The sequence below is a fragment of the Canis aureus genome, chromosome 4 (genome assembly GCF_053574225.1).
Source record: "Canis aureus isolate CA01 chromosome 4, VMU_Caureus_v.1.0, whole genome shotgun sequence".
NCBI lineage: Eukaryota > Metazoa > Chordata > Mammalia > Carnivora > Canidae > Canis > Canis aureus.
Window position 1 is genome coordinate 24088050 of NC_135614.1, and position 24577 is coordinate 24112626.

A 24577-nucleotide genomic window follows, 5' to 3' on the forward strand; every position below is an offset into this window, starting at 1 on the left:
AGTGTGGGACAGTGACTTGCCCAAGGTCACACGGCTTTGACTTTGAGCCTTCCGACTCCCAGGGCAGCCTCAGATTCCCTCCAAGATGAAGAGACCTTGTCTCATGCCCTCCACCCCTCACCTTGTTCCTGGCCTTCCTTACTCAGCTGTGAGCCAATGGTCTTATGCTGGTGCCAGACGGAGGGAAGGGAGGACAAATGTGAGGGTGGGAATGCACGGAGGCTCCCGCACCTTGCCCTGATGTGGCAGGGCCTCGGGAGGGAGAGCCCACAGTCCCAAGCAGGGGGACACATTGCCCTGAGCTGTGGCCAGCATGTCCAGGGCTGCAGCTTGGCTCCGGGCCCCCTCTCATTTGGAAGTCTCCCTAATTTAATTAAGGGTCTCTACGTGCCAGCCTGTGCTCCGGGCCCAGGCTCGGAAGCCAAGGGCACGGCTCAGAGTTAATGAGCCCGAGCCCATTGCTCAGCTGCCATCCTGGCAGGCATGGCTGCCCGTTGTCTTCTCTCACAGGGGGCAGCAGGCAGCAGCGATGGCAAGGGGACGAGAGGTCACATCCCTCCTCCCCAGCCTCTGGGCCCGGGGCCAGCCTTCCCCTCGCTGCCTTGCCAGGAGATGTGACCTCCAATGCCGCCCTGTTGGGATCCCCTGGGATTCTCCGAAGGCCTCTGCCTCCAAGGAGAGAGGCTCTCCAGTCAGTCATCTATTTAACAAATATTTATTGAGTGTCTGCCGTGGGCTTGGCGCTGTGCCATGCACCCGCTGCGCAGAGAGACCTGGAAGGCCGGAAGAACGAGCAATGACAGAAGCTGAAGCTGGCGGCAGGAGCCCCCGGGGTCCGGCCCCTGCTCTGCTTCCAGATTGCTGGGTCCATGTGGGCACGTCACTTAACCTCTCTGGGCCCCAGTCCCCCTTATCTAACAACAGCAGGGGACAGGCAGGATAAAGTGGCCTGCCTGCTGCCCATCTGATGACATCTGATGACTCTCCTCAGAGGGTGGGCTGAGAGGGGCCAGCCACAAGGACACACAGTTCTTGGAGGGCAGCCTGTGTGGTTTACTTGCTCGCCTGTAAACGTCCCCAGCTCCCCTCCTTGACTTGATACTTGATGCCCTACTTAGGGCTGCTCGGTGGCCGGTGGGGTGTGGTGTCAGCTGGATGCGGGCCTGGCCACTCCTGACCTGAGTGGCTTGGCACCGACCAGCCCTGGCCTGGTGTGGTCACCTGAGCTAGAACTTAGCTGCCTGGTTCAGGCCCCAGCTGAGGTACCAGCAAAGGGCCTGCTGGCTCCTGGCCCGGAATTGAGCCTGGGCTCTCCTGCTGGCCTGGAGGTCACCCTGGCGACCCCAGGGCCCTGCCCTTGAGAAGTGTGATGTGTGACAGAGGCCCCGTGGAAGTGAATGGGGTAAGAATGCAAGCCAGAGAAAGAGGTGGGGCTCTGGAGACCCTGTGAGGTGTCAGTGCTGAGGGGTGGCCAGAGTGATCAGAGAAATCTCCGCAGGCCTCCTGGAGGAGGTGGCTTTCCAGCTGACTCTTGCCAAGATAAGCAGTGGAGGTCCTGTAAGTCAAGACATCTGGGATTTAGTCCTGGCTGTGCCTGGGACTGGCTGGGTGAGACTGGGCTTATCACTGCCCCTGCTGGCTTTGGTCCCACTAGCTGTTAAACTGGGGGATTGGACAGGTTCCTTCTAAGGCTGATAGCCCGTGGTCTGCGGATGCATCCCAGCAGGAGAAGCTTCTCCTTCTCCTTCAAGTACTTCATTATCCCTGAAGGGCTGGCAGAGAAGCTCCAGTGGCTGTTTCCATCTACTGAGCTCCCCTTCTCGTCGTGCCAGCCACCTGTCCCGTCTCCGTCACCTTCTCAGCAGCCACTGTCCCCAGCCCTACAAGCCCTGATCATTTGGGGATCTGTTGTGCCCAGAACCCGAGGATGGGTGTGAAGAGCAAGTTTTCTGGGAGACAGATTCTAGGTCTATATAAGGAAGAACTTTCTAGTATGGAAACCTAGCACGCATTCTATCCCCCTACCCTTCCAAGGATGTACTGAGCTCCCCAGCCCTGGCGCGATGCAGACCAAAGCAGAGCTACGCGTTTCAGAAGCCATTCAGAACTGAGTGTTCGAGAAGGGGTGGATCAGAAGGTCCCAAACACACCCCATCAGAATTTCCTAGGGGACTAGCTACGATGCATATTCCTGCACCCCTGCGACTCTGAATCCGTGGCCTGGGAAGAGCCGGCCCCGGACGCTGCATTTCTGACAAACCCCACTGGTGGTGGCGAGCCCTGGAGCCTGACCCCTGTGGCCTTCCCTACCGGAGTGCTCCTGAGGTGGGGTGAGGGCAGCCCATCCTCAGCTGCCGGGAACAGGAGTGGGCCTGAGGGTGGATCAAGGCCAGGCCCTGCCCCTTTCTCCAGGAGAACCTGCAGGCCCCCTGCCCCAGGCCTGCCCCTCTCTCCCGCCCCCCAAGGCCCCGCCCGGCCCCGCCCCTGCTCTGGAGAAGCCAGACAGGTGTGTTTGGGTTTCTGTGTTCCTGCTCCCCTCCTGCCCAGCCCTCTCCCCTCACTAAGCTGTTCTACATGTAATTATCCATTTTATCAGGGTGAAAGGGCCTGCAATTCACTTGTCGAAGCCCTAACGAGGCAGCGTGGATGCTTTCAAGTCCGTAAAGAAAAGGGAAATCCTGCTAGAATTGGCAACTTAATTCACCAAGCCAGCCTCGACAGACCTCATTAAGTCCCCGTGTATTCATTTCAGGCTAATGGCTGTCATGCTGACTGCTGTTTGATTTGCTGTAATAGACTTTTATGGCGTTCCAATTTGCTCAAACGTGTTTGCCTGTGTCTGTGCCCAGCAGCACCGCTCCACTACCTTCATTAGGGGGGGTGTGTCCGCCTCGCTGACCTTCAGCGCTGCCCTGTCCCCTGTGTCCTCCCCGGGGCCACCCCTCACCCCCCCACCAGCCCTCCAGGTGTGCCCCGGGGAGGTTACCCTGAGGCCAGGCTGTTCGGGCTGCGAGATGGGGGTGAGGTGAGAATTCAGACAGTGCCAGGTGGCCCCTGGGGTCAAGGGGTCAAGGAGGACTTCTGGAATCTCAGGGCGGGCCGTGTCCTTGAAGTTTCGACAAGTTCATGCACCTTCGCTGGACGGTTGGGCTGTTACCCACCTGGCCTCAACCTACCCTTCTCACCTTCCCTGCTGGCTTCCCCAGCGCCGATCGCCCTGTCAGCCCGGGGGCCGATTCCGTGCCTGGGAGCCTGTGTCTCTGTCTCTCTTTTCTCTTGCTCCCCCGCACACACACTGTGCCGTTCTAACCGGTACCCGAGTGTTTTCTTTCTGCTCCCAGCCGAACTCGATTTTCCCTGTCCTTTGAGGCCCAGAGCTGATCCATCGTGCCCTGAGCCACTCAGTATTTTTTTTTTTTTTTTTGTAAATGAACACAGTGAACATTTGCTGAACAGCTATAGATCAAGGCCCAGGGCTTCTAAGCTGGCTTGGACACGTAGGGTAGAGCAAAAGGGCTCTCCCATTGGCCAGCTGTGCAACTTAGGATGGTGACATAACCTCTCTGGACCTCAGTCTTCTTATCAATGAGACAAGCAACAGTATTTGCCTTATAGGGGGCGGGGGTGCGGGAGGTGGTCATTGTGCGAGATATAATAATGCAGGTGGGTAAAGCCCTTAGCCCGGTTTGTGGCTTGTTGTATATTTAGTAAAATGCTGGTGATTAAGACCAAGGTCTTGGCCTTAGGGAAGACAATTTTACAGAGAGAAAGACAAGTAAGAGGAGGTCTAATAACATATAAATGTGTTAAATGCCATGGTCATTTAGGGCGTGCAAAGCAGGCTGGAGGCACTGTGGAAGAAATGACCTGGTCTATACGCAGGGACCATTTGTTTGGGACCTCACGGGATGTGTAGAAGTTTGGTAGTCACACAGGGAGGTTAGGGTGTCTCCGGATTATCATATACTTCCTGTTCTTTAGCTTCCTTTCATATATTGGGATTGCCAAAAGATAGAAGGGCACTCTAACCCCTGACCAGAGATCTTTTTGGAGAGGGCCAGTGGCAGTTGGTGTACGTGTGTCCCTCACAGACACCCAGTGTCCCCTTGTGGAAATAAAGCTGGGCTGGAAGTAGGTTCCCTGGGGACCTGTCCAGATCACTGACAGGTCCTGCATAGATCTTTGTAACTCATGGCTTCGGGTGACCAGCTGTGAGGTGGGGAGGAGGCTGGAAGAGGGGAAGAGGCTGGCAGATGGACCGAGATGGGACAGCAGGGGCCCCGGGCCCCCTCGGCTGGGGACATGATCCAAGCCAGGGTCTCCCTAGGCCACCCCATCTCTCCATGTCACTTAGCAAGGACAGATGAAAGCCACTCCTCCCTGGAGCTCCTTAGTAGAAACAGGAAAGCAGGGAGAAGGAGCTTCCTGGTGAGCATCTGTCCGTAAAACAAAGTAATTCATCCCTGCGATAATATAATAAGTTGACGCCGTTGTTATTGTTGAGAGCTTCCTCTGTGGCCAAGGCCCTGCTAACTGAGCGCTCACTGCCGCCTCACACGCTAGCCACGCTTGTCAGTCCCATGCCACGGGTGTGGACATGGAAACAGAGAAGCTCCGTGCCTTGCCCACAGCTTGCCAAAGGTGGAGCCAGGATTACGAGACAGGCCTGGTTCTGTGGCTTTTGGCAGGTAGCTTCAGTTCTACCTGCAAAAGGGAAATAGCTGTGCCTGCCTTGCAAAATTGTCTCCAGGATTGAAGGAAACGGGACCGTGTTGGGGGGGAAGCACTTAGCATGGGGCCCAGCCTCAGCAAGTGTCCGGCATGCGGCCCTGACTGTGGGTGGTGGTACGTTCAGCGCCCCCACCAGCCTGAGCAGGGACCGTGTGCCCCCCCACCCCCTGCACCCACTCCGGGAGCCTGGCCAGTGGACAAGACCTTGGCAAATGGGCAGAGAGCCCCGCTGCTCCCCTCTGCCTCTTGGGCAGTTGGGAGGGTAGCAGGAGCCTTTGCGCAAAGGGATCTGCCCCCACCGGCTTTCTTCACCCAGGTGAGGGGTCCTTTACTGCTCACAGCCTGGGGTGGGGGTGAGAGCAGCCAGGCCGGGTGCTGGAGTGAGAGGGTGCCCCCACCTCGCAGGACACCCCAGGCCTCACTGCTGGAGCTCTCTAGTGCCCTCTATTGCCCGCCAGTCCCCGAATCTCAACCATGCCCTTCTCTGTGCAGTGGGCACGCAGACAGACGAGGCCCCAAGCATGCAGGGGTGGGCATGACCAGACGTATTAGCACCCACTGGGGCCGACAGCAGTGCCCCCGGCTGCCCTCCTCATGGCGTGCCCATCAGACGCTGAATGATTTATAAACTGCATCCTCATGTTGCAGCGAGAGGTGGGGGGTCGGGGAGCTCCCACTGGCTTGTGCCTGACGTTCCCCCTGAGATGTCAGCTCTGCTCAAGAGAGTGTTGTCTCCCACGCCAGGAGAGGCAGTCCCTTGACAGGCCATATTAATTTATACCTTGGGGCCATGGTGCCCGGCGGCCCCCTCTGCATCTATAACCACCCACCTATTGATTTGGGAGAGGGAGACCAATAAATCATCTCAGGGGCTCTGGATCCTGCTGACCAGAGCCAGAGTGGTTTATTCTAGCCCCACACTATGCCACGTCTCTGTGCCCCTCAGTGAGCACCCTGAGGTGCTTGCACCTCCTCCGGTCCCCCACTGTCGGCACGATGACAGATACCTCCTGTCTCGCGGCGGGCAGGTGCCACAGAGCCCGCAGCAGCCAGGGCAGGGAGCGTTGTAGCACATGGGCACGTGCACACGGGCAGGGCAGCAGGCCAGCTGTTTCTACAGAGTCTCGAGGTGGAGTGGCGTGTGCGTGCGTGTGTGCACGCGTGCAGGTGATACGGTGTGTGTGTGTACCCACTTAAGTAATATCATCTTGTCTGTACCCGAGCAGTCTCACTATCTTTCATTTGTCCTGACGACAACCCGGTAACTTAGGGGAGAATTTTTCATCCCATTTTAGAGATGAGAGAAACTGAGGCCAAGTTCACCGACTTCTTCATGTCTTTCCGATCAAGTGTACTTGCAACTGGAGCCATAGAGTCTTGCTCCCTGTCGCCTTCAGCACCTCTGCATGTGTCGTTCCGTAGCTTTGCCGAGGCCTGCTTGTAATTTGCCCAGAGTTGCAGAGAGGAGGCCCCGATCCAGCCGGGGTGGGGGCAGACAAGCAGGGGAACCTGAGGCCTCGTGCACGGGCTGAGGGGACTGTCACACGGGCCCCAAACAGGCTGTAGCGATGCAGGGGAGAGGCTTCACTCAGAGCCCTCTCTGAAGTGAGGACCACCTCTGGAGGTCAGGACTCTGTCAGGGTCATAGTGACCCCCCTACCTAGTGACCTGCAGGGTTAGTGTGCCCCTGCCTCTAAGATGTGGGTCCCCAGCTGTGCACACACTATTGTTCTGTGAGAAGTAGAAGACCCATCCCTGCAGGTAGACACCAGCCCGCTCCCCCACAGAGCCAGGGACCCCGGGTTTCCCCATGACCCCCGCGACACCTCCTCCATCATGGCCATGGCCATGAGCACCCTCCACCACTCTCAGCGAGAGGAAAGAGGGCAGCATGGGAACAGGAGACAGAAGGAGCCCAGATGTAATTAAAATTATTATTTTGTTTGAACAGTAATAATGTTCTTAATTACACCGGTTTCCTCGCCGATTCTAGCTGGGAGTCTTCGGGGGCTCATATAATTCTGTCGCAGTGGCTGCAGGACCCTCTGCCATGAATACGAAGCAGGGGGCCTATGTGCAGAGCCCAGCTCGCGTGCATTAGGGGTTCTCTGGCACATGACGGGACACCATTTATTGTCCCCCCCCCCCTTTAAATAAAGACCCTCTAAAAGGAAGGAGATGAGAGCTGGCTGCAAGGAGATGCTCCTGCAGCATCGTTGGGCTGCCAGCCACACCTGTCGTCTTCATCCCCTTTCTCTTAAATGGTCTCCTGTCTCCCGTGGTGGGGCCTGTGGCTGGAGGGGTCAGGTCTCCTGCCTACATCTCATTTCCTCCAGGCAGTGGGGGTCTCCTCAGACCCTGGATGGGCGGCAGGCTGATGAAACCGATGGTCGAAGGACCAGCTTTTGCTTTACCACATCCTGACTTGTGTTCCATCTGTGACATGGGGACCCTGAGCCCTACTGTGACACAAGGCAACAGAGCCACACGCATATAGGTTCTGACTCCAAACCAGGAGGCCATGAGCAAGATGCTTGGTCTTTCAGGGCCTCAGCTTCTCCATCCGTAAAATGGGGGCACATTGGAGTTGCATAACAGCTCAGGGAAAGCACATGTATGCAGCACCACACTCGTGGGGTAGGTGACTGGTATTCCCACTGCTATGAAAAATTCTCAGAGAGCTTCAGGAAAGTCACTTGGGGTCCAAGGAGCTTGACAGAGAGACTCCGTTGCCACGGCCTGATGGGTTGATAGCAGGGTGTGAGTGGTCAAGAGCTTACAGTCTGGTGGGAGACAAGAAACATGTGGGAAACATGAAATGAAAACATGACAAAGAAAACAAGGAAGCTGTCACCAAGAGATAAGTGGTAGTGGCCTGAGGACGTTCCAAGTGGGCTCCTTGGAACCAGCACCAGAGGGACCATCAGGGTGACTTGACCTAACCACACGTTCTGTAGAGGTCAACCAAACCCGACAGAGGAAAAGATTTCCCCAGGGTCCCCACCACCACCACCACCCCCAGAAATCAGTGGCAAACCACTGAGACCTAAGGTGACCGGGGAAGATCCTCAGGGCAGTGGTCCCCAGAAGCCATGAGGTCTCCGTCCCTCCCCTGGAGTTGCAGCGCTGTTTGCCCGGGTGGTCTGATGTCCAGAGCCAGGCTGGGGAGAGGGGAGGGGAGCTGCCTCCTGGGCTCCTACGGCCCCCACAAGCTCGAGGGCGGTGGCGGGGTGCGCAGCCTTCCGATGCGGGGCCCCGGGGCCCGTGTGACTGTGTTGCCTGACCTCCAGCATTGTCACTGCTCTTTCCCCTGTTCTGGAGACCCTGGAATTTGGCCTTTATTTACCCAGACAAGTTGGGAGTATTGGCTTAAGGCTTGCTGACAGGCCTGGCACCCTCTCATGACAACAGGCCCCCCACCCCACGGTGGGCCTGTGTGGGTATGTTTGCAGGCTGCCCGACCCACCTTGCCTTCTACCAGGGGTGGAGTGGGGGGAACAAGAGAAAGTGAGCGAGTGCTTGGTTGATGGAATTATTATAATTTCTCTGATTCCTTAGCAGCCTTTAATTACTTTGCAACTCTGCGGCGCTGGCTGGGAGCTGGGAGGCGCTGGGCTCTCCCTCTTTATAATAATAAGTGGAAGCCTCCTGTCCGGCTATAAGAAAGGCCGCTCTTCTCTCCGGATGCAATAATACAGCCGAGAGATTGCACCCAGGGCATAATCACTAGGTACGATGTAATCTTCCCCACTCACTGTCTTCATCACCCATCGGCCAGCCCACCTCCCAGGCGGGGGGGACTGCCAGCCACAGAGAGCCGAGTGTCCGGCTGCGTCCTTGTCCAGGAGGGTCACAGGCTCGGGATGGCCCCTCTCCCAGTCCTGCATCTGAGAAGGCCTTTCCCACTGACCCCTCCCCTCTCAGCAGCTCCCTGTCTGAGCCCAGCCCGCTCCTCCTGCCACTCTCAACACAAACCCTTCATGGTAGAAATCCATCCCATTAGGTGAGGTGAAGCCCCAGGCTTCCCCGGGCTTCCCGTCCTAGATCCTCACCGTGGGTGGCCGCTTTCCTGCTGCCCTGCCTTTGCTCATTCTGTGCCCTCCCCCAAGATGCTCTCACTCCTGCCCCCTGCACATTCCTCCTCCATCCATTTAGCCAAATCCTATTCTTCCTTCCTTCCTTTGGAACAATAAAGTAGGGGAGGTGGGTACTGTGTCCCCATTTCACAGACAAGTAAGCCAAGGGTTAGCAAATCAGACTTGCCGGGTCACTTCTTCTGGAAGTGGCTGGCTGGGATCCGACCCCAAGCCCTTCACCTGGTCTCTCTGCTCGGCTTGAAGGCACAGGCTTGCTTTAGCTCCTGCCCTTGGAGTTGCTGCCTATACCCACTCCCTCCTGGTTTCTAAACCCCACTCCCAGACCGACCCTCTGCCTCCTGACCCTGGCTTGACCTTTCCCATCTGCGGTGGCCCCAGGACCCCACTGTGGGCAGAAGAGGTTTAGTCACATGTAGCTCTGGTTGCTGAGCCTTCCTGGGGCTGGCCCATCCAGAGGCAGCTCCTCCTGTCTTGGTCGCCTTAGAGTGGCGGGAGTTGTACCCTGGAGGGGGCTGGAGCCCCACTGCCCACAGCTGGGAGGCCTTTGTGGGGAACCTTCCACCTCCAGGGCTGAATTTGCCCCTCCTTGGTAATCCTGGGTCAGTCCTTGTCATCGGGGACAGGACAGAGAGGAAGCCTTGAGCTTAAAGCCTTAGGTGAGTGGGACAGATTAACCCCTGGAGTATTTTCTCCGATGCCTCCTTCCCCACCAGCTTTAGGAGTTTTCTTTTCTTTTTTTCTCTTTTGGAGTCTGTGTATTTAAGCATATGTACAGAGAAATGAACAACCGTAAGTGTTCAGTTTTATGAATCATCGCAAAGTGAACGTAGTTGTGTAGTCACACCTGCATCAAGAAACAAACTTTCTTGCACCTGGAAGCGTCTATGATTCCCAGTCTCTCCCCCTAAGGGTTACCACCATCCTGGCTTCTATCCCCACGGAATACGTTTGTCCGTGCTCAACCTACGGTATACGTTCCGTTTGGTTCTTATTACCACCTAAGCTATGGAATAGGTGGCTTCCTTTCAGAGGTCACTTCTCATGTGTGAGAATCAGTGCTGAGGTTAGTGGTTTGAGTCCTGCTCTCACTGCTTCCACTTGGGAGACCCTGGGAGATGTGTCTCTGCTCTAGTGTGTGTGGCGCAGATGCAGGGTTGCCACTGTGCTCCTCCTGCAGTGCTCCTCTGCCAGGGCCTGTGATGGTGTGTGTGTGGTGCTCAGCTGGCAGCCTGCATGCAGAGATCCCGGAGGGACCCTCCCCTGCAGGTACAACCTCTGGGCAGAGTCCCCTGGGAGTGGGCTCATCTCTGCAGGTGGATGGACCTGTCCAGCTGCTGGGACAGGAGGATGCAGGGGCAGGGGTGGCGGGCAGTTACAGGAAGCTAAATGCAGCCAGCAAAATACAGGCTGAGAAGAAGGAGGCAGAAACACAGCAGGAGGACACTTTTCCCCACAGTGCCTCTTCTGGGCCCCACAGGAGTCCTTCAAGTTGGTAAGAAAAGTCTGATTATTCTCATATTATAGCCAGAGAAATGGACCCAGAGAAGTCAAATAACTTGCCCAAGGTCACAAAGCTCGTCCTGGATTTTGTCCTCACTTTACTGTCCCCCCAGAACAAGTCTAAATGCATTCTACCCCCAGCTTGTCCACTCGGGGTTTGGGTTTAGTGTGTCTGCTGCCTTCAGAGGAGCCGGCCTTGAGTCTGAAGAAGGTGGAAGGAGGAGGGTGTTTGGTTAGGAGGGGGATTCTTCTGTAGTGACCTTTATTGTGCACCTTCAGCCTCCCACAAAGCTGTGGCTTATATCAGCAACCCAATCTGAGGTCTGCACAGAAAAACGCAAAAATCTTTAAAGGCTTCTTAGCAGCTTGAAGTAATTGTTTTGTTTTGTTTTGTTTTTTTTTTTTCTTTCCCTTACCTGGGCAGGGTTGGGGCAGGTCCAGGGCAATGGGAGAAGAATAAGGAATTCTTCTAAAGCAGTGTCTTTCTCCCCACGTCCCCAAACCATCAGATCCCCCAAATTCAGAGACTGCCCAACCTTTAAAAAAAATCCCCCCAACACAACCCAAAAGATTGGGGTGGAGGGAAATGCAGCAGCAGCTATTGGGGCGGAAAGCCCTAAATGGTGTGGAAGTAATGTCTAAAGTGTGCTGGCGATTACAGACATTTCCACGGAGGCACGCTCAGGCTGCATGGGTCGGCGCCAGCAGCGCTGGGGAAATAAATAAATAAGTGAGCCAGCGTTGGAGAGCCCGTTAACTGTTGCTGTGCGGAAGGGAGGGATGCAGCAGGTTACTGGGGAGGGTGGAGGGAAGGTAGGCGCATTCATTCATTCCTCCATCCATCCCATTCATTCCACTGTTCTGAGTCCCTGGGAGGTACCAGGGATGTTGCTAAAGCCTTTCTGTGGTCGGTAGCCAGATTCCCCCAGGCTGGTGGGGTCTGATCCCAACCGCGCCCCCCCCCCCAAGCCAGCCTCCCCTTGACTCTCCTGCATCTCTGCCTTCTTTCCAGTTCCTGGGAGCACCCACCCTGCTACAGGGTCTTTGCATGGTGGTACCCTCCCTTTCTTCATGAAGTCGTATATCCCTTGAGATCTACAATCCCTGATGGATCTTTTTTTTCCCAGTATGGAACAGATTCTCACGTTCTGGGTCTTCAGAGCACCATAGCTCTGATCTTGAGATGTAAGGACTTGCTCATTTATAGGACTGTTTGGTCTCTGTGGGCCTCCCAGGTGAGATGGTGGGCTCTGTGAGAGCAGGGGCATGTCCATCTGACCATCTACCCATCACTGGACCCTCAGGACCCAATGCCCAGGGGGTACTTAGTAAAGATTTGTTGCATGATGCCACTGATACCACTTGCCTTCGGGAACTTCTCTTCCTTCTCTCCTCTGCAGCCCATATCCTTTCAGGGAGAAATTCCACAGACCAGTCCTTGGTGTGCTCTATTCCCAGGGCCCACCTCAGAAGTGCTGGCAAGTTCCCCACCAAGGCCTTCGGTCTGTTGGAGGAAGCTGCTGAAGGGACTGGGGTATGATAGGTAGAGGAATAGCCCCAAAGAAAGGAAAGCCCCACATCCTGATCCTGGGAACCTCTGACTATTTCACATGTGGCAAAAGGGACTTATGCAGGTGTGATTAAGGACCTCTGTGAGGAGATATCCTGGTTTTTCTGCAGGCCCCATGTAATCCAACGGTCCTTATCAGAGAGAGGCGGGGGAGTCAGGAGAAGTGACAGTAGAAGCAGAGGTCAGTGGGACGCCTGGGTGGCTCAGGGGCTGAGCACCTGCCTTTGGCTCAGGTCGTGATCCCGGGGTCTTGGGATCGAGTCCTAGATCAGGCACCCTCCAAGGAGCCTGCTTCTCCCTCTACCAATGTCTCTGCCTCTCTCTCTGTGTCTCTTATGAATAAATAAATAAAATCTTTAAAAAAAAAAAAGAAGAAGAAGAAGAAGCAGAGGTCAGAGAGAGGTTTGAAGGTATCATGCTACTGATCTGACCATGGAAAGAAGGGGCCACGAGCCAAGGAAAAAGAGTGGCCTCTAGAAGCAGGAAAAGACACAGAAACAGATTCTCCCCTAGAGCCTCCAGAAGGAACACAAGGGGTATTAACCCCTTGATTTTGGTCCCATAAGACCCATTTCAGACCCTGGCCCCCAGAACTGTAAGATGATAAACTTGTGGTAATGTGTTAGAGCAGCCATAAGAAGCTGATTCAGAGTCCTCTGGAGGCACAGCAGTAGGAGCATGCCTTCTTCAGTGCACCCCCAGCACACCCCAAACTCTAGATCACTTGTTCCTTTGGGCCGCTTCCGGCAGGAGGACTGGTGTCCCCAGAGGTGGGCTGTCCAGATGTAGGTGTGAGGCTGGTGGTCGTTGGGGATGATCCATGAGGGCCAGGAGCTGGGGAGGGGCCCTGCAGAAATCAGGAGGGGTGAGTGTGGGTGAGCCCGAGAGCCCATGTGAGTGTGGAGAGGGAGAGCTTTTATTTATTTTATTTATTTATTTATTTATTTATTTATTTATTTATTTATTTATTTATTATTTATTTTTAAGATTTATTTGCTTATTTGAGAGAGAGAGAATGTATGAGCTGGGGGAGAGGCAGAGAGGAAGAGAACCTCAAGCAGACTCCCCACTGAGCACAAAGCCTGACAGTCTCATACCCTGAGATCATGACCTGAGCCAGAATCAAGAGCTAAACACTTAACTGGCTGAGCCACCCAGGTGCCCTGAGAGGGGGAGCTTTTAGATGAGTCGGAGAGATTGGTGCTGGAAGGGACTACATCCCAGAGCTGGCCACGGTGCTGCTGGGCCCCCAGGAGCCCTCCCATTACACAGAGGTGGGCTTAGTAGGCACCAGAGTGCTGGAGACCCTCTTGGAGAGCTTGGCCACTGGGTGCCAACCAGCCCAGAAACCAGAGAGAGAGAGCTGGGGAGTCCCTGCTTGGCTTGCTGCTAAAGTGTAATGAAGGCAGGAGCGTCGATTCTGCGTGCCTGACCCCACCCTCATTCATTCATTCATCAGACATTGCCGGGGTGCCTGCTGGATGCGAAGCCCATGCTGGGTGCTCGGGACACGGGAGAATGAGCCATTGGTGCCCGGCCCCCAGGAGATCCTGGCTGGGCCCTGCTCACCCACAATGGCACTCTTTAATAAAAATGGGATAAGAGGCCAGTGCTGGAGGACCTGGGCAGCCACTGCCAAAGCCTGGCTCTCTCTGGGTCGCCGAGGGGTAGAGCAGAGCCATCCACCCAGCCCAGCTCTGGCGCTGCAGCACACCTGAGTCGTGCCTCCGACCTGCCCCGTCCTGGCCCCTGAGCCCCTTGTGGCATGCGGCATACGTGTATCTTATCACGTGCGTCTCCCTACAGGCAGCAGAATTGAACAAACAAGCTCTAAGTGAGCTTGGCAAATTGATTCTCTCTGCTCCGTCCCACCCCTCCACCACCCTGCCCTGCTGCAGCCTGGGTTTTACCTGCAGGCCGCTCTCAGTATGGGCTGGGGAGGGAGGGGGCAGGGACTGGAATGGGTCTGAGGCAAGCAGAAGGACCCCCCACACACACCTGCTTCATTATATCTGAGGTGGGTAGAAACCTCACAAGATAGAACAGGCCCTCCTGGAGGGTTCACGGGCATTCCTGAGGAGGCAGCAGGACACGGGCCTTCTAGAAGGCCTGGCCTGGGCTGGGCTAGTGACCACACCTTCTACTCCAGCTCCTGTTTATACTTGTCCAATATGTGGATCCTCCTGGTCTCAAGTTCTAGGGTTTATGATCTGATTAAAGGTAGGATATGTACCTTACAATCCCTTGAACTCATAAGCTCCAGAGGTACTGGGCATAGGGGAAGCACCAGTAACAGCCATAATGACAGTACAGGAGACTGTGCGTGCCTTCACATGTGTACCTTTTATAGCTGACCTATAGGTGCTAGGATTTTTCCCATTTTTGAGATGGAGAGCCTGGGGCTCAGTCGTACACCCCCATACGTTGTTGCCCCTCTGTTGACAGTGAGGCTAGGGGCCGAGCTGTGCAGGCATTCTCATCTAACACGTGGAACAAACGTGCCCTGGACACTCAGGGCCCCCTAGCAGGCCGCAGACCAGTGTGAGACTTCGGGGCTGTGGCTCCTCACAGTCCTCTGAGGTCTCCCCAGGACAGTGCTCAGGGCCACAGCCAGCATGGCCAGAGGGGCTGGCAGTGCCAGACACCACTCCCAGCCTAGAGAGCCAGGAGGGGCCGTGTTCCTGGAGAGACAGCCTTCTCACCCTGCACCAGTGCGCGCATGCATGCACACACCTCCAGCGTGACATCCACCCTGCCTTCTCCTGCCCTGAGCATCTCCCTCACAGGTCAGCGCCCCAGAGTGCTAAATCATGGGCAAATCGGCCACAGCCAGTGGGAGGCCAGGAGGACACAAGGAGGGGACACTGCCATCCAAGCCATTAACATCAAGCTGGCCAGGTGAACAAGCCCTTAGAGATGTGACATGGGACGGGACACACACGTGGAACATGTGTGCTCACTGGGAATCACTGAGCGTGCAGGATTCATGGCATGGCCACTTGGTTATGCCTCCCCATGAGAACAATTTGCAAATGGCCACAGTCACCTCAGGTGTAAAGTTGAGAGAAGAGGTGAGCCAGTTTCTGCCTAGAAGCTTTGGACTAGAGCAGACCTCGTCTCCCTGCCGTCGTCCCCGGACAGCAGTGTATCTTAAGGGAACTGCACTGAGATCCTTCCGAACGTCCTTGGTCTCCCTGGGTCTCAGTTTACCCACCTCTACAGTGGGGTTCATCACCTTAGCTCTAGCGAGTTCCCCGGCTAGTCAGGGCTGTTGTAAGAACAGCTGAGCCAAGGATGGGATGGCATGTATACCATGGCGCCAGCTTGCTGGGTCACGGCCCTGCTGAATGATGCCATTGGGTCATTGCATGAAGAGGGGCTCTATGTGGCATTCCTGCCCCCAGGCAGGGAAGACAGAGCTAGTGTTGTGACACAGAGGACCATCACAGAACAGGGGCTCAGTGTTCCTTCCCCAAGGCCGAGGGCCGAGCAGGCCCAGCAGTTGATGAGCAGAGGTGGGCACACGTGTTGGAAGCCCGGGGCCGGGGACCCCAGGAGCCTTCTTTGTGCAGCTGTGCCTTGGGATGGGTCCCTTCCCAGGGTCTCACCTGGAGGGCTTGCAGGCAGGCAGGCAGGCCTGTCCCTTCTGCACGGCTGGCCTTGCAGCCGGCCCGCAGCAGACACGGCTTTTTTGTTTTTGGTTAAAAAGCCTCATTGGAGCGTTATGATATTGGAATGTGAAGGGTAATTGAGCTGAAAGCTATTCTCTTCCTGTGACCGGCACGATAGGAGTGATTGAGGCGCCCAGGCCTGCGCACCAGCCTGGGAATCCTGATGAAAGGTCTGTGCAGAGACGGGGGTGATAGATGGAGTGCAGCCAGGCCCCCCGAACCCTTCCTCCTCTCCCCAGAGGCCCAGGCCTGCCCTGCAGTGCACTCCCCTGAGACTCTGAGCTGCCAGGCCGGGCCTCCACCCACCTGGAGGAGATGGGCAAGGACTCGGGTGCTGGCAGAGGGTCTCCAGTGACAGGTCCAGGAGGAGAGGGCTGGGCATCGGACTCAAACCAGCAGAACAGCCTGTTGCCCGCAGCCTCTGCTTCGCCTCTTCCCGACAGGACTCATTCCTGCCCCTACTCTACAGAGGGGCCTCTCTGTACCTTCTGCTTCTCTCTCTCCCGCCACGTTCTAGCCTACACAGTGTCTGGACAACCCCAGGGTTTTCTAAGCCGTTCTAATGCACATAGGAATCACCTCTGACGATCTGATTAAAATGCAGATCCTGATTCAGTAGGTCTGGCGTGGGGCCTGAGACTGTTTCCCCCATGCTCCCGTGTGATGCCAACATCACTGGTCCTCCCACCTCGCTTTGAGGAATAAGGTTCTAGGAAGAGGTCAGGGCATGGGTCCAGCAAGAATGCTCCAGATTCTGAGTGCAGAGCCCAGCTGTGAGGGGACACTCAAGGAGACAGTTCCTGAGTAGGGCTGCCCTCTACGGTTGTACTGGAAGAGCAAGAGCAAGGAGGGGAGGGCTGGTGAACTCCAGCCCAAGTGTTGCTCTTTTTTTTTTTTTTTTTGTAAGATCATTTGCTTATTTATTTATTTGAGAGCAAAAGGGAAGGGCAGGGAGGAGCAGAGGGAGAGGGCCCAGCTGACTCCTCTCTAAGCATGGAGCTCGACATGGAGCTCAATCCCATGACCCTAAGATCATGACCTGAGCTGAAATCAAGAGTCAAATGCACAACCGACAGAGCCAACCAGGTGCTGCTCTTGAAGCTGGGTAGCCTGGAGCTGGGTGGCATCACCTGAAGAAAGGAGCACATTTTTCTTGGCAGAGAGGGTGGTTCACTCAACCAAGCACAGGGCAGGGTCCACTCCGAAGGGGCATGGTTTTCTCATTTTGTACAAAGGCAGCACTCAGGCCTTGCCCTCCGACTGAAAGCTGGCGCCGCCTGCCTGCTTCCACACACCTGCATCTTCCTCCATCAGGCTGCGTCATCTCACAGCTTCTCCTAGCAGGATGCAAGTCCAAGGAAAAGGGAGACTGGAGTGCATTACACTCATGCTTCCAGACTCCACTTCGCCCTGCAGTCAGTCCAGCCCCTTGGGGGGGGGTGGGGGGGTGCTCTGGCCTTCTTGAGACACAGATCCTCTCCAGCCTCCTGCTGCCTCCTTGCCCAGAGAACTCAGCTGGAGGGGTCAGGCTAGGACAGGCCTTTCTGTCCCAGCCTGGGGTGGGGATCAAGTCTGCTGTAGGGAGGGGGTGTCCTTGAGGAAGGATACTCTGGCTCACCCAAAGCCAGCCTATGCCCTCCCCCAGCATGTACACACACACACACACACACATGCATACCATGCTCAGTCTCTCCGCGTGGCCCATTATTAATTGCCACGCAGGCTGAGCTGAATGGGCCCCATCAATATGTGTTCGAGCAGCTTCAAGGAGCTGGGGCCTTTGGTGGGACGCCACAGCTTATCTCTCCCAGCCAGGCTTTCCCTGCACAGGACTCCACTGGCATATAACAAGCCCTCCTTGGGGGCTTCTGGGCCCGAATGCCAGGCCCAGCAAAGGGAGAGAAGCCCACCCCTTCCTGGCTCTGCCCTGCGGGCTCCCCGCTGAGCACAGGCCTGCTTCTTACCCTGTTGGTGCCTGCAGACCAGGGCGGGGGGCCTCTCTGTGGCAGCAGAGCCACAGTCACGGGCAGGCTTCTGCAGATGCCATGCCCATTTCCCACCACTTCCAACCTGGCCCGAAGGGCCCCCTTTCCCCCTTAGACTTGACTTCCTTCAGCCTGCTATGCCAAAGGTTGCAATGGTGGTGTCATTCTTCTTGCCTGGTGGCATGTCATTGGTGGGCAGATGTGTGAGGCTGGGTCTCTGGTGGTCTTGCAGGTGGGCAGCAGAGTCTCATCGTTCCCAAGCACCTACCTTCCCTGACAGCCTCTCCTCTCACATCCAGTTGACTTGGGTTGACATTCACAGCCCCTCTGACCATCAGAAGAGGGAGGAGTCCAAATGCTTATTTTTTTCACCTCTCTGTCCCACTAGTGAATAATGTGCACAGAGCATGCTTACCAGACAGTTAGGGCTTATCAAACACATCTCATGTGCCAGGGACTATGCTCAGTACTTTTTAGGCATCATTTCATTCTCAGACCACCTTGGAGAAAGGTGCGTTCAATCTTCTCATTATGCAAATGAGGAAGCAGAGGCCCAGAGATGTTAAGTGACTGCCCAGAGTCACAGAGCTGGCTAGCAGACCCCACAGAATGCATGACAAATACAGTGCCTCTGTGCAGACACTCTCCTGTGACGTGGAACTCTCAGCTTTCTGGGGTCATGCAGAACAAATTCAGGCATCTCAGAATTGTAAGAAAATTCTTCCTATGTTGGGCTGGAATATGCTTACCTGCCATTTGCACCCCATTGACCCAGGTTTGATGGCTGGGATTAGGGTTCTTGTGTGACAGTGCCACCATGGGAGGCTGCCATGGATTGAACCCACCTCCTCGGTCCATTAGCACCCACATGTGAGCCTCTGGCCTGCTTGTGATGTGCTTGACAGGAACCAGGGGGCCTCAGAGTAATCTCTTCTTCTCCAGAACCCCCCTACTTGTAAACCCCTATGCCTCATCGCCTCTAGCTTTTTGACAGGGGAAATAGTACCCCTGTCCCCTGGAGGTCATAGCCTAGTGTCCCCTGTTCAGAATTTTAAGCCCCCTTTGTTGGAGGTCCCCAGACACCATGGGTACTAACCCTCCCCCCGAAAATACTGTAGTTTCTTAGGTTCTAAGATACCCATTTGCCCGTCCTTCCAAAATCTGTGAGTTGGGATTCATCTGAATTAGGCACCTACTACAGCCTTTGTCTGCACCAACAATGACCACAGTCACCTCACCAGAGTGTGACGGCTCTGTTGCTCCTTCACGCTCTCCTCCCCAGGAAATGGCCCAAGGCCCCGGCCCTTAGAAACATGGGCATGGCTCACCCCTCCTAGCCCCAGCCAAACCAGGCTGAGTGGAGGTGGACACTGAGGCAGGAGTTGAGGACAGGGAGCCTCCAAAGGCCATCACTGCCCTGATCCTCTCAGCCATAGATGACACCCTGTGCAGGCAGGAAGTGCCGAGATTTTAGATTCCTAATCGTGGCCTGCTTCAGCGATAGTGTGATATCCCAGCCCCAGTCCCTTTGGACCAAGATTTTCCTCATCCCCTGACCTCTGAGTGTACAAGTCAGAGCCAAAGAGGGGAGCAGCAGTGGTTAAGTTTTGCATTCTGCTCACAAGTTCGGTTTCTAAGGAGTTGAAGGGTTTGAGACTGAACTGAGTGTCTCTCAGTCTTGTTCAGAAGACCCTTAGTCCTCAGGGAAACTGCTAGCTAGGCAGCCCCTCCCAGAAAGAGGCTGACCCCTGCTGTCCACAGCCAAAGGCAGAAGGAGCTGCTTGGGAGCCAGGGCGGAGACCCCTCCAGGGTCCTGAGACTTGGGGAGCTGAGTAGCTTGAGATATCAGGACCTTTTGGAGGGAAGCCAGTCAGCCCCCTCCGTTCCCCACTCCAGCCCTTCCCAGAAGTCCTCAGGCAAGAAGGCTCTAATTGATGAACTTGTTCCTCTGTAGCTGTCACCCGTCTTCCGTTCATTACAGCCCCATCTGCCTCTCACTAAGGCTCCTCTCCTGCCAGCCTCCCGGCTGGTCTGAGGGAGCCAGCACATGCGACAAGAGCAGCTGGGATCTGAGGCCCCGTGATTATCTTGGAGAGTCCAATCAGGGTAATGGCAGGTCCTCCTTTAAGGGAACTGAGTGTCAGGATCGGGGGGCGGGGGGTGGGGGGAGACTTGAGGTGGTTAACCCTTAGCCATCCAAAGCTGGAGGCTGGGGCCACAGCCAGGCACACCCCAGTAGCACAGCCCTGCCAGTGGGCCCTCCCTGAGGTTACTTGGAGCGCCAAGGGGCTGGCCTGAGACTCCCATAGCCTGGCCTTTTGAATCTGTAACCCTGAGCTTAAAGTCCACAAGGCACCAGAGCTTTCAGATTAGGAGCATTACATTTGATTGCTGGCAAGTATTTTTAAGTGTCTGCATGTGCCCAGACCACGGGGCATGACGCCCCATGATGTTCTGCATTTCCTGGGAAGGGGGGGGGCTCCAACTCTTGGTAGAATGTGGATCCCTGGTACTGCTCGAGTCCTAGATGACACCCTGTGAGTGTGTGATTGAGCAAATCCGTGCTCTGGAATCCTAAGTCCCCTCTGATTCTAGTCCCGCCTTTGCCACCAGCCAGGTGGCTTCGAGGGTCACTTACTACTGGACTTTGCACAGTGAGGATATTATCACCTCTTTGCCCACCTCACAGGGCTAGGCCCTGCCATGCTGTATTTGGCCTTGGATTTTATGGGTAGTAATTTCAACAAAGACTGGCTCCTGGGATATGAAAGACGCATACAACGCAGCCTTGGTGTCCAGGAGCCTCTAGTGTCATGAGGGAGACCCACAGAAACCCACACAATTGTGAACCCAGGCCAGCTGCACAGGACACATGCAAACACCCACTGGGGGCTGCAGAGGCTGAAAGGCACTTAGTGGAGGGGAGGGGCGGGTAGCCTTTGCTGAGCTGGAGGGGAAAGGGAGCCCAGGCAGGGGGGCAGCACAAGGAGAGCCCTGGAGGTTGGAAGGACCAGCTCTGCTTGGGGAACAGTAAGGAGAAGGTTCTGGAACAGGCCCAGTGGACATAGTAAAAAACAGATTGACTAGAGCCACAATATCAAGGACCCCAAATATCCCAGTCAGTGGTTTGGACTTTCTCCTCTGAGGCAGTGGAGAGGGGTGGAGGGCTTTCGTGCCAGGGAAGGATGCAGGCAGGGCTGAGCTTTGGGGCAGGGTCTCTGGTGGCTGCAGCATGGCTGGATGGGGTGGCTGAGCTAGGTGTGCAAAGAGTCTCAGCTCTCAGCCACCCTCATTACAAACTGTCTAAATCTATAACTCCCTGTTTTAGAAAAGGCACTGTCCCACTTCCCGTGTCCCTGCATTATTTTTTCCTGAGGTTTCAGAAAACATCTCCTTTGAGGCTCCCACTCTTCCCTCCTCATTCCTGGCCAGGCTCTGAATTTTAACCATTCTATTTTCTTTACCGATTTTATGATAAACAGCCAATGTTTTCCGACGCCTTTCCTAAGTGTGTCAGGCTGTCCCTCAAGGCACTGATGCGTCCCTTCGCTCCGAGATGCCCAATCTCTTCCCCACCTGGATACGTGATTGTCCCCAGATCCCGCTGGTTCCTTCCGAGTGGCCGGCAAGGCTCCAGCCCACCCCAGATCCATAAAATTTGGGGGCGAGTGTCCATCATCTCAGGCTGAATCTGGGTCACTCTGGCTCATAAACTCACCCGTGGAACAGGCCCCCTCAACTCTGCCAGGGGACATCTGTCCTGATTTTCACGTTTTTCCTGCCACCTCCACATCTGGAAGGGCTGGCTGCCCCTGGCAACCCCTGAAGCACCACCATTCCGCCGAGCAGAACATGGCATCGCTGTGGAATCCTCCCCGCTCCCTCCCCCGCACCACCCCGGCTTGGCGGCCGCCCTACCCCAACTCAGTCTTTTGTTGTTGACAGAGAAATGAAATAAGTTTATTTAAACCTCCCTGAGCTGGGTACATCTTGAATGCCTTTAATATCTACCGTTCAGAAGAGTCTTGCCAGCTTGAGAAGCACACCCATGTCCATCCCCCTCAAAAGGCTGCTGCCGCCCCCAGCCACATGAGAACTCATAGGACAGTCAGCCCAGGTCCCCTGAAATGTTAGACCCCGGGGACATTTTCAGGGTCTTTCCCTTGCCCTGACTTCCATTCCTATCGGCTCTGTTCTGTGGATGGTAATCAGCACCTTGGCTGGATGCCGAAGGTAGGGCAGGTATAGACACTGCCACAGGCTACTTCGCTTGGGGATCTGAACTCTGAGGTCTCGGAGCATCCCCTCCCCCAGCGCAGACAGGCAGAGGGAAAAGGTCCTTTCCGACAAGAGAGCCAGTAGTGCCTGGCCTGATGCCCGAGGAGCCCCCGTCTTCCCCTCCCCGCATGGGTGGCCAGGAGAGGGTCCCTGGGGACCGGGTTCACTCTGCTGCCGGCCTCTGTCCTCTGAGGCTCTTCAGGGAAGCATGGCTGACTGCGTGCTCCATGCCCAATCTCTTCCATCCAGACTGCTCATTGCACTTTTTATGGCTTGGAGCTGGTGGTTTATGGAGCAGGAGAAAGACAGCAGTAGAACTGAAGGAAGGGCAGACTGGTTGGGGGCGGGGTGGATGGTGCTTATAACCTCTGGTTAAGCCCAAAGACATTGTCTAAATTATGGCCCGTGTCTTCCTTCATCCCCATTTTGCATTCCTGATCAGATCATCATTTTCTGCTGGGAGGGGGTGAGCTCTCCTCCCCTCACACAAGGCCCAGGACCCACCTGCCCTCTTGGGTCTTGTTCTAGGTGGCAAGGGGCTTTCAAAGCCACAGGCATCAAGAGTCTGCTCATTGTTCAAGTTGACCCTGACTCACAAATATATTGGGGTTCATGGCATCACAGAAGGCTTTGTTCCACATCCTGGGAGCCCAAGAAAACTGCTTCATGTTGAGACCATTCAATGGGTTGCAAGAGACAGGAAGAAAGCTCGGTTGGTGGACAGACACCCATCATAACCGGCTTTTACTGTATGGAGTTTCATGGGGTGGGATTTGCCTGTGTTCTCCCCGTAGAAGGGTGTGAGTGTTCTCCATGCCCAGGGGCATTTGCCCTGGAGCTGGCCAGCTGGAGGCGACTGACCCCTGATGTCGCCTCCTCCAGGGCAGGTTAACCAGGCTTGGTTAATAGGGCCAGGGCATAGCTGGGGCCCATCCTCACCCATGTGCCCTGGGACATGGTGATTCATGACAGGCAAGGGGCATCACATCTCCACTTCGTCACCCAGAAGTGCTGACCATGCAGCTCTCTGCATGTGGCATTGAGTTTGGACACTGAGGAAAGTGCCCCCTAAACTGAAACAGACACCATCAGCCCCAAGCACACTGTCTCGGCCGAAGTCCTTCATCTGCGTGGCTGCCTGGGCTCCACCCTGGCTGGGTATCAGAGGGCAAGCAGAAGGGCAGGTCCCCTGAGCCTCGGCATGGCCCCTGGCCTCAGGTCACCTGTGTTCCCATCACAGGAAAGAGAATCTAAAATAGAAGGACTGCATGGGGACAGGGAGATAGAGGGGAAGGGTCACTCTGCGAGGTGGGTGCAGGCTGTGGGAGCCGCTGTGGAGACCTTTGAGGGCCTGTGGGTGCAGAAGGGCCCCCGTGGAAGGACTGGAGGCTCCCTTGAGCTTGAGGTAGGGTCTGGACAGAGTCTGAGGCGAGGAGAGGGCATGCTGTGGGAGGTAGGCAGAGGCACAGGGGTGGGGAGCGCGTGGTGTGGTTGGGGCTAGTGAGGGGGTGCTGGCGTGACCAGACGGGGGAAGGCACTCAGGGAAGGGGGTTGCTGGATCCAATGGGAGGTACAGGCTGTGGAGGGCTTTGAAAGGCATGCAGACCATTTGCTTTCTGTGCAGTGGAAATAGTGAGCCTCTAAAGGCTTTAGGGTGGTGGCATGCCACCCAGGAGTGGATCGGGAGGAGGACTGGCATGAAACAAGGCGAGTGGCCATGTCCGCAGGGTGTGGACTGCAGCTTCCACCTGGAGTGAGGCGGGGGGCCCACTCCAGGGCGAGGCAGATTTGAGGACAGTGGGTCATGGAAATCCACCACTGATCATCCCTCCACAGTCCTCTTCCATCCAAACCCAGAAAGGGGATCAGTGGGGCCTGTGATGTGACAGGGGAAAGGTCTTCATGAGCCAGTGTCACAACAAGGCAAGGAGGCCGGGAGCCCGTGTGTCTGAGGTGGTGAAAGGACTCATCAGAGCACATCAGTCACTGAAGGTGAGCATCCCAGCGGTGCTCCTCATGCCATAGGAGGCTTCATTGCCCTGGAAGGTGGGTAGTCAGGCCTATAAAACTGGGACAAGAATTCAGGCTGTTTGCATATTTGTTTGCAAGACTGTTCTCGAAGGTTCCATCTTCCTTTGACACCGTACATTTGACAGGCCTGCGGCAGGAGCCAGTGTTGTCCACTCAACTGGTCCCCACCTTCTACCTCATGGGGCCCAGAGCTGAGGGCCAAGAGGTAGGAGCAAGAGACAAGTGGTCGCCCCTCGGAGCCTCAGCCCCGACTCCCCCAGCAGAAGGACAGCTCGGCTCTCTAATTGAATAGTGTGTGTGGAAGTAATGGGATTTCTCCAGAACCATCGGTTATGTTTCAGAGCCAAATCATAACGAGAAAGTCATTAGTAGTAATAAACACAGCAGAGAGGATCCGTCAGGGGCCTGACGGAGGACACAGTGGGGAGGGGGAGTCATTCCATTTGCATTTTCTTTGGCAGCCAGAATGTCACCAACACCCTCCCCCCCCCCCCCCCCCCAGAAGTCAAGATTCACAAAAGCACATTAATCTGAAGGATTTTTTTTTCTGGTGTCGTGATGCCAAGGACAATGCAGCCAGTGATAGCTTCGCCTCTTTCAAGTGGCTCTTTATTTCCTTAAAAACAGTGTTATCAAGGCAATTTCCACATCCCCTCCCTCCCCACTTTGCATGCCCCAGAGGAGCCCAGTAATGAATGAACTCTGTGTGTGCCT

General features: G+C 55.6%; 1 protein-coding gene and 1 long non-coding RNA gene across 2 annotated transcripts in view; one reads left to right on the forward strand and one right to left on the reverse strand.

The window, feature by feature from the left end:
• CDH23 (cadherin related 23) overlaps nucleotides 1–24577 on the forward strand; it is a 364939-nt gene that overhangs the window by 76522 nt on the left and 263840 nt on the right. The gene's annotated exons all lie outside the window — the stretch shown is intronic.
• On the reverse strand, nucleotides 16478–21370 carry LOC144311828 (uncharacterized). The gene is made up of 2 exons (XR_013377331.1): nucleotides 21273–21370; nucleotides 16478–16906 (listed from the first exon to the last, which is right to left on the reverse strand). It is a non-coding gene; the product is annotated as an uncharacterized LOC144311828 (long non-coding RNA).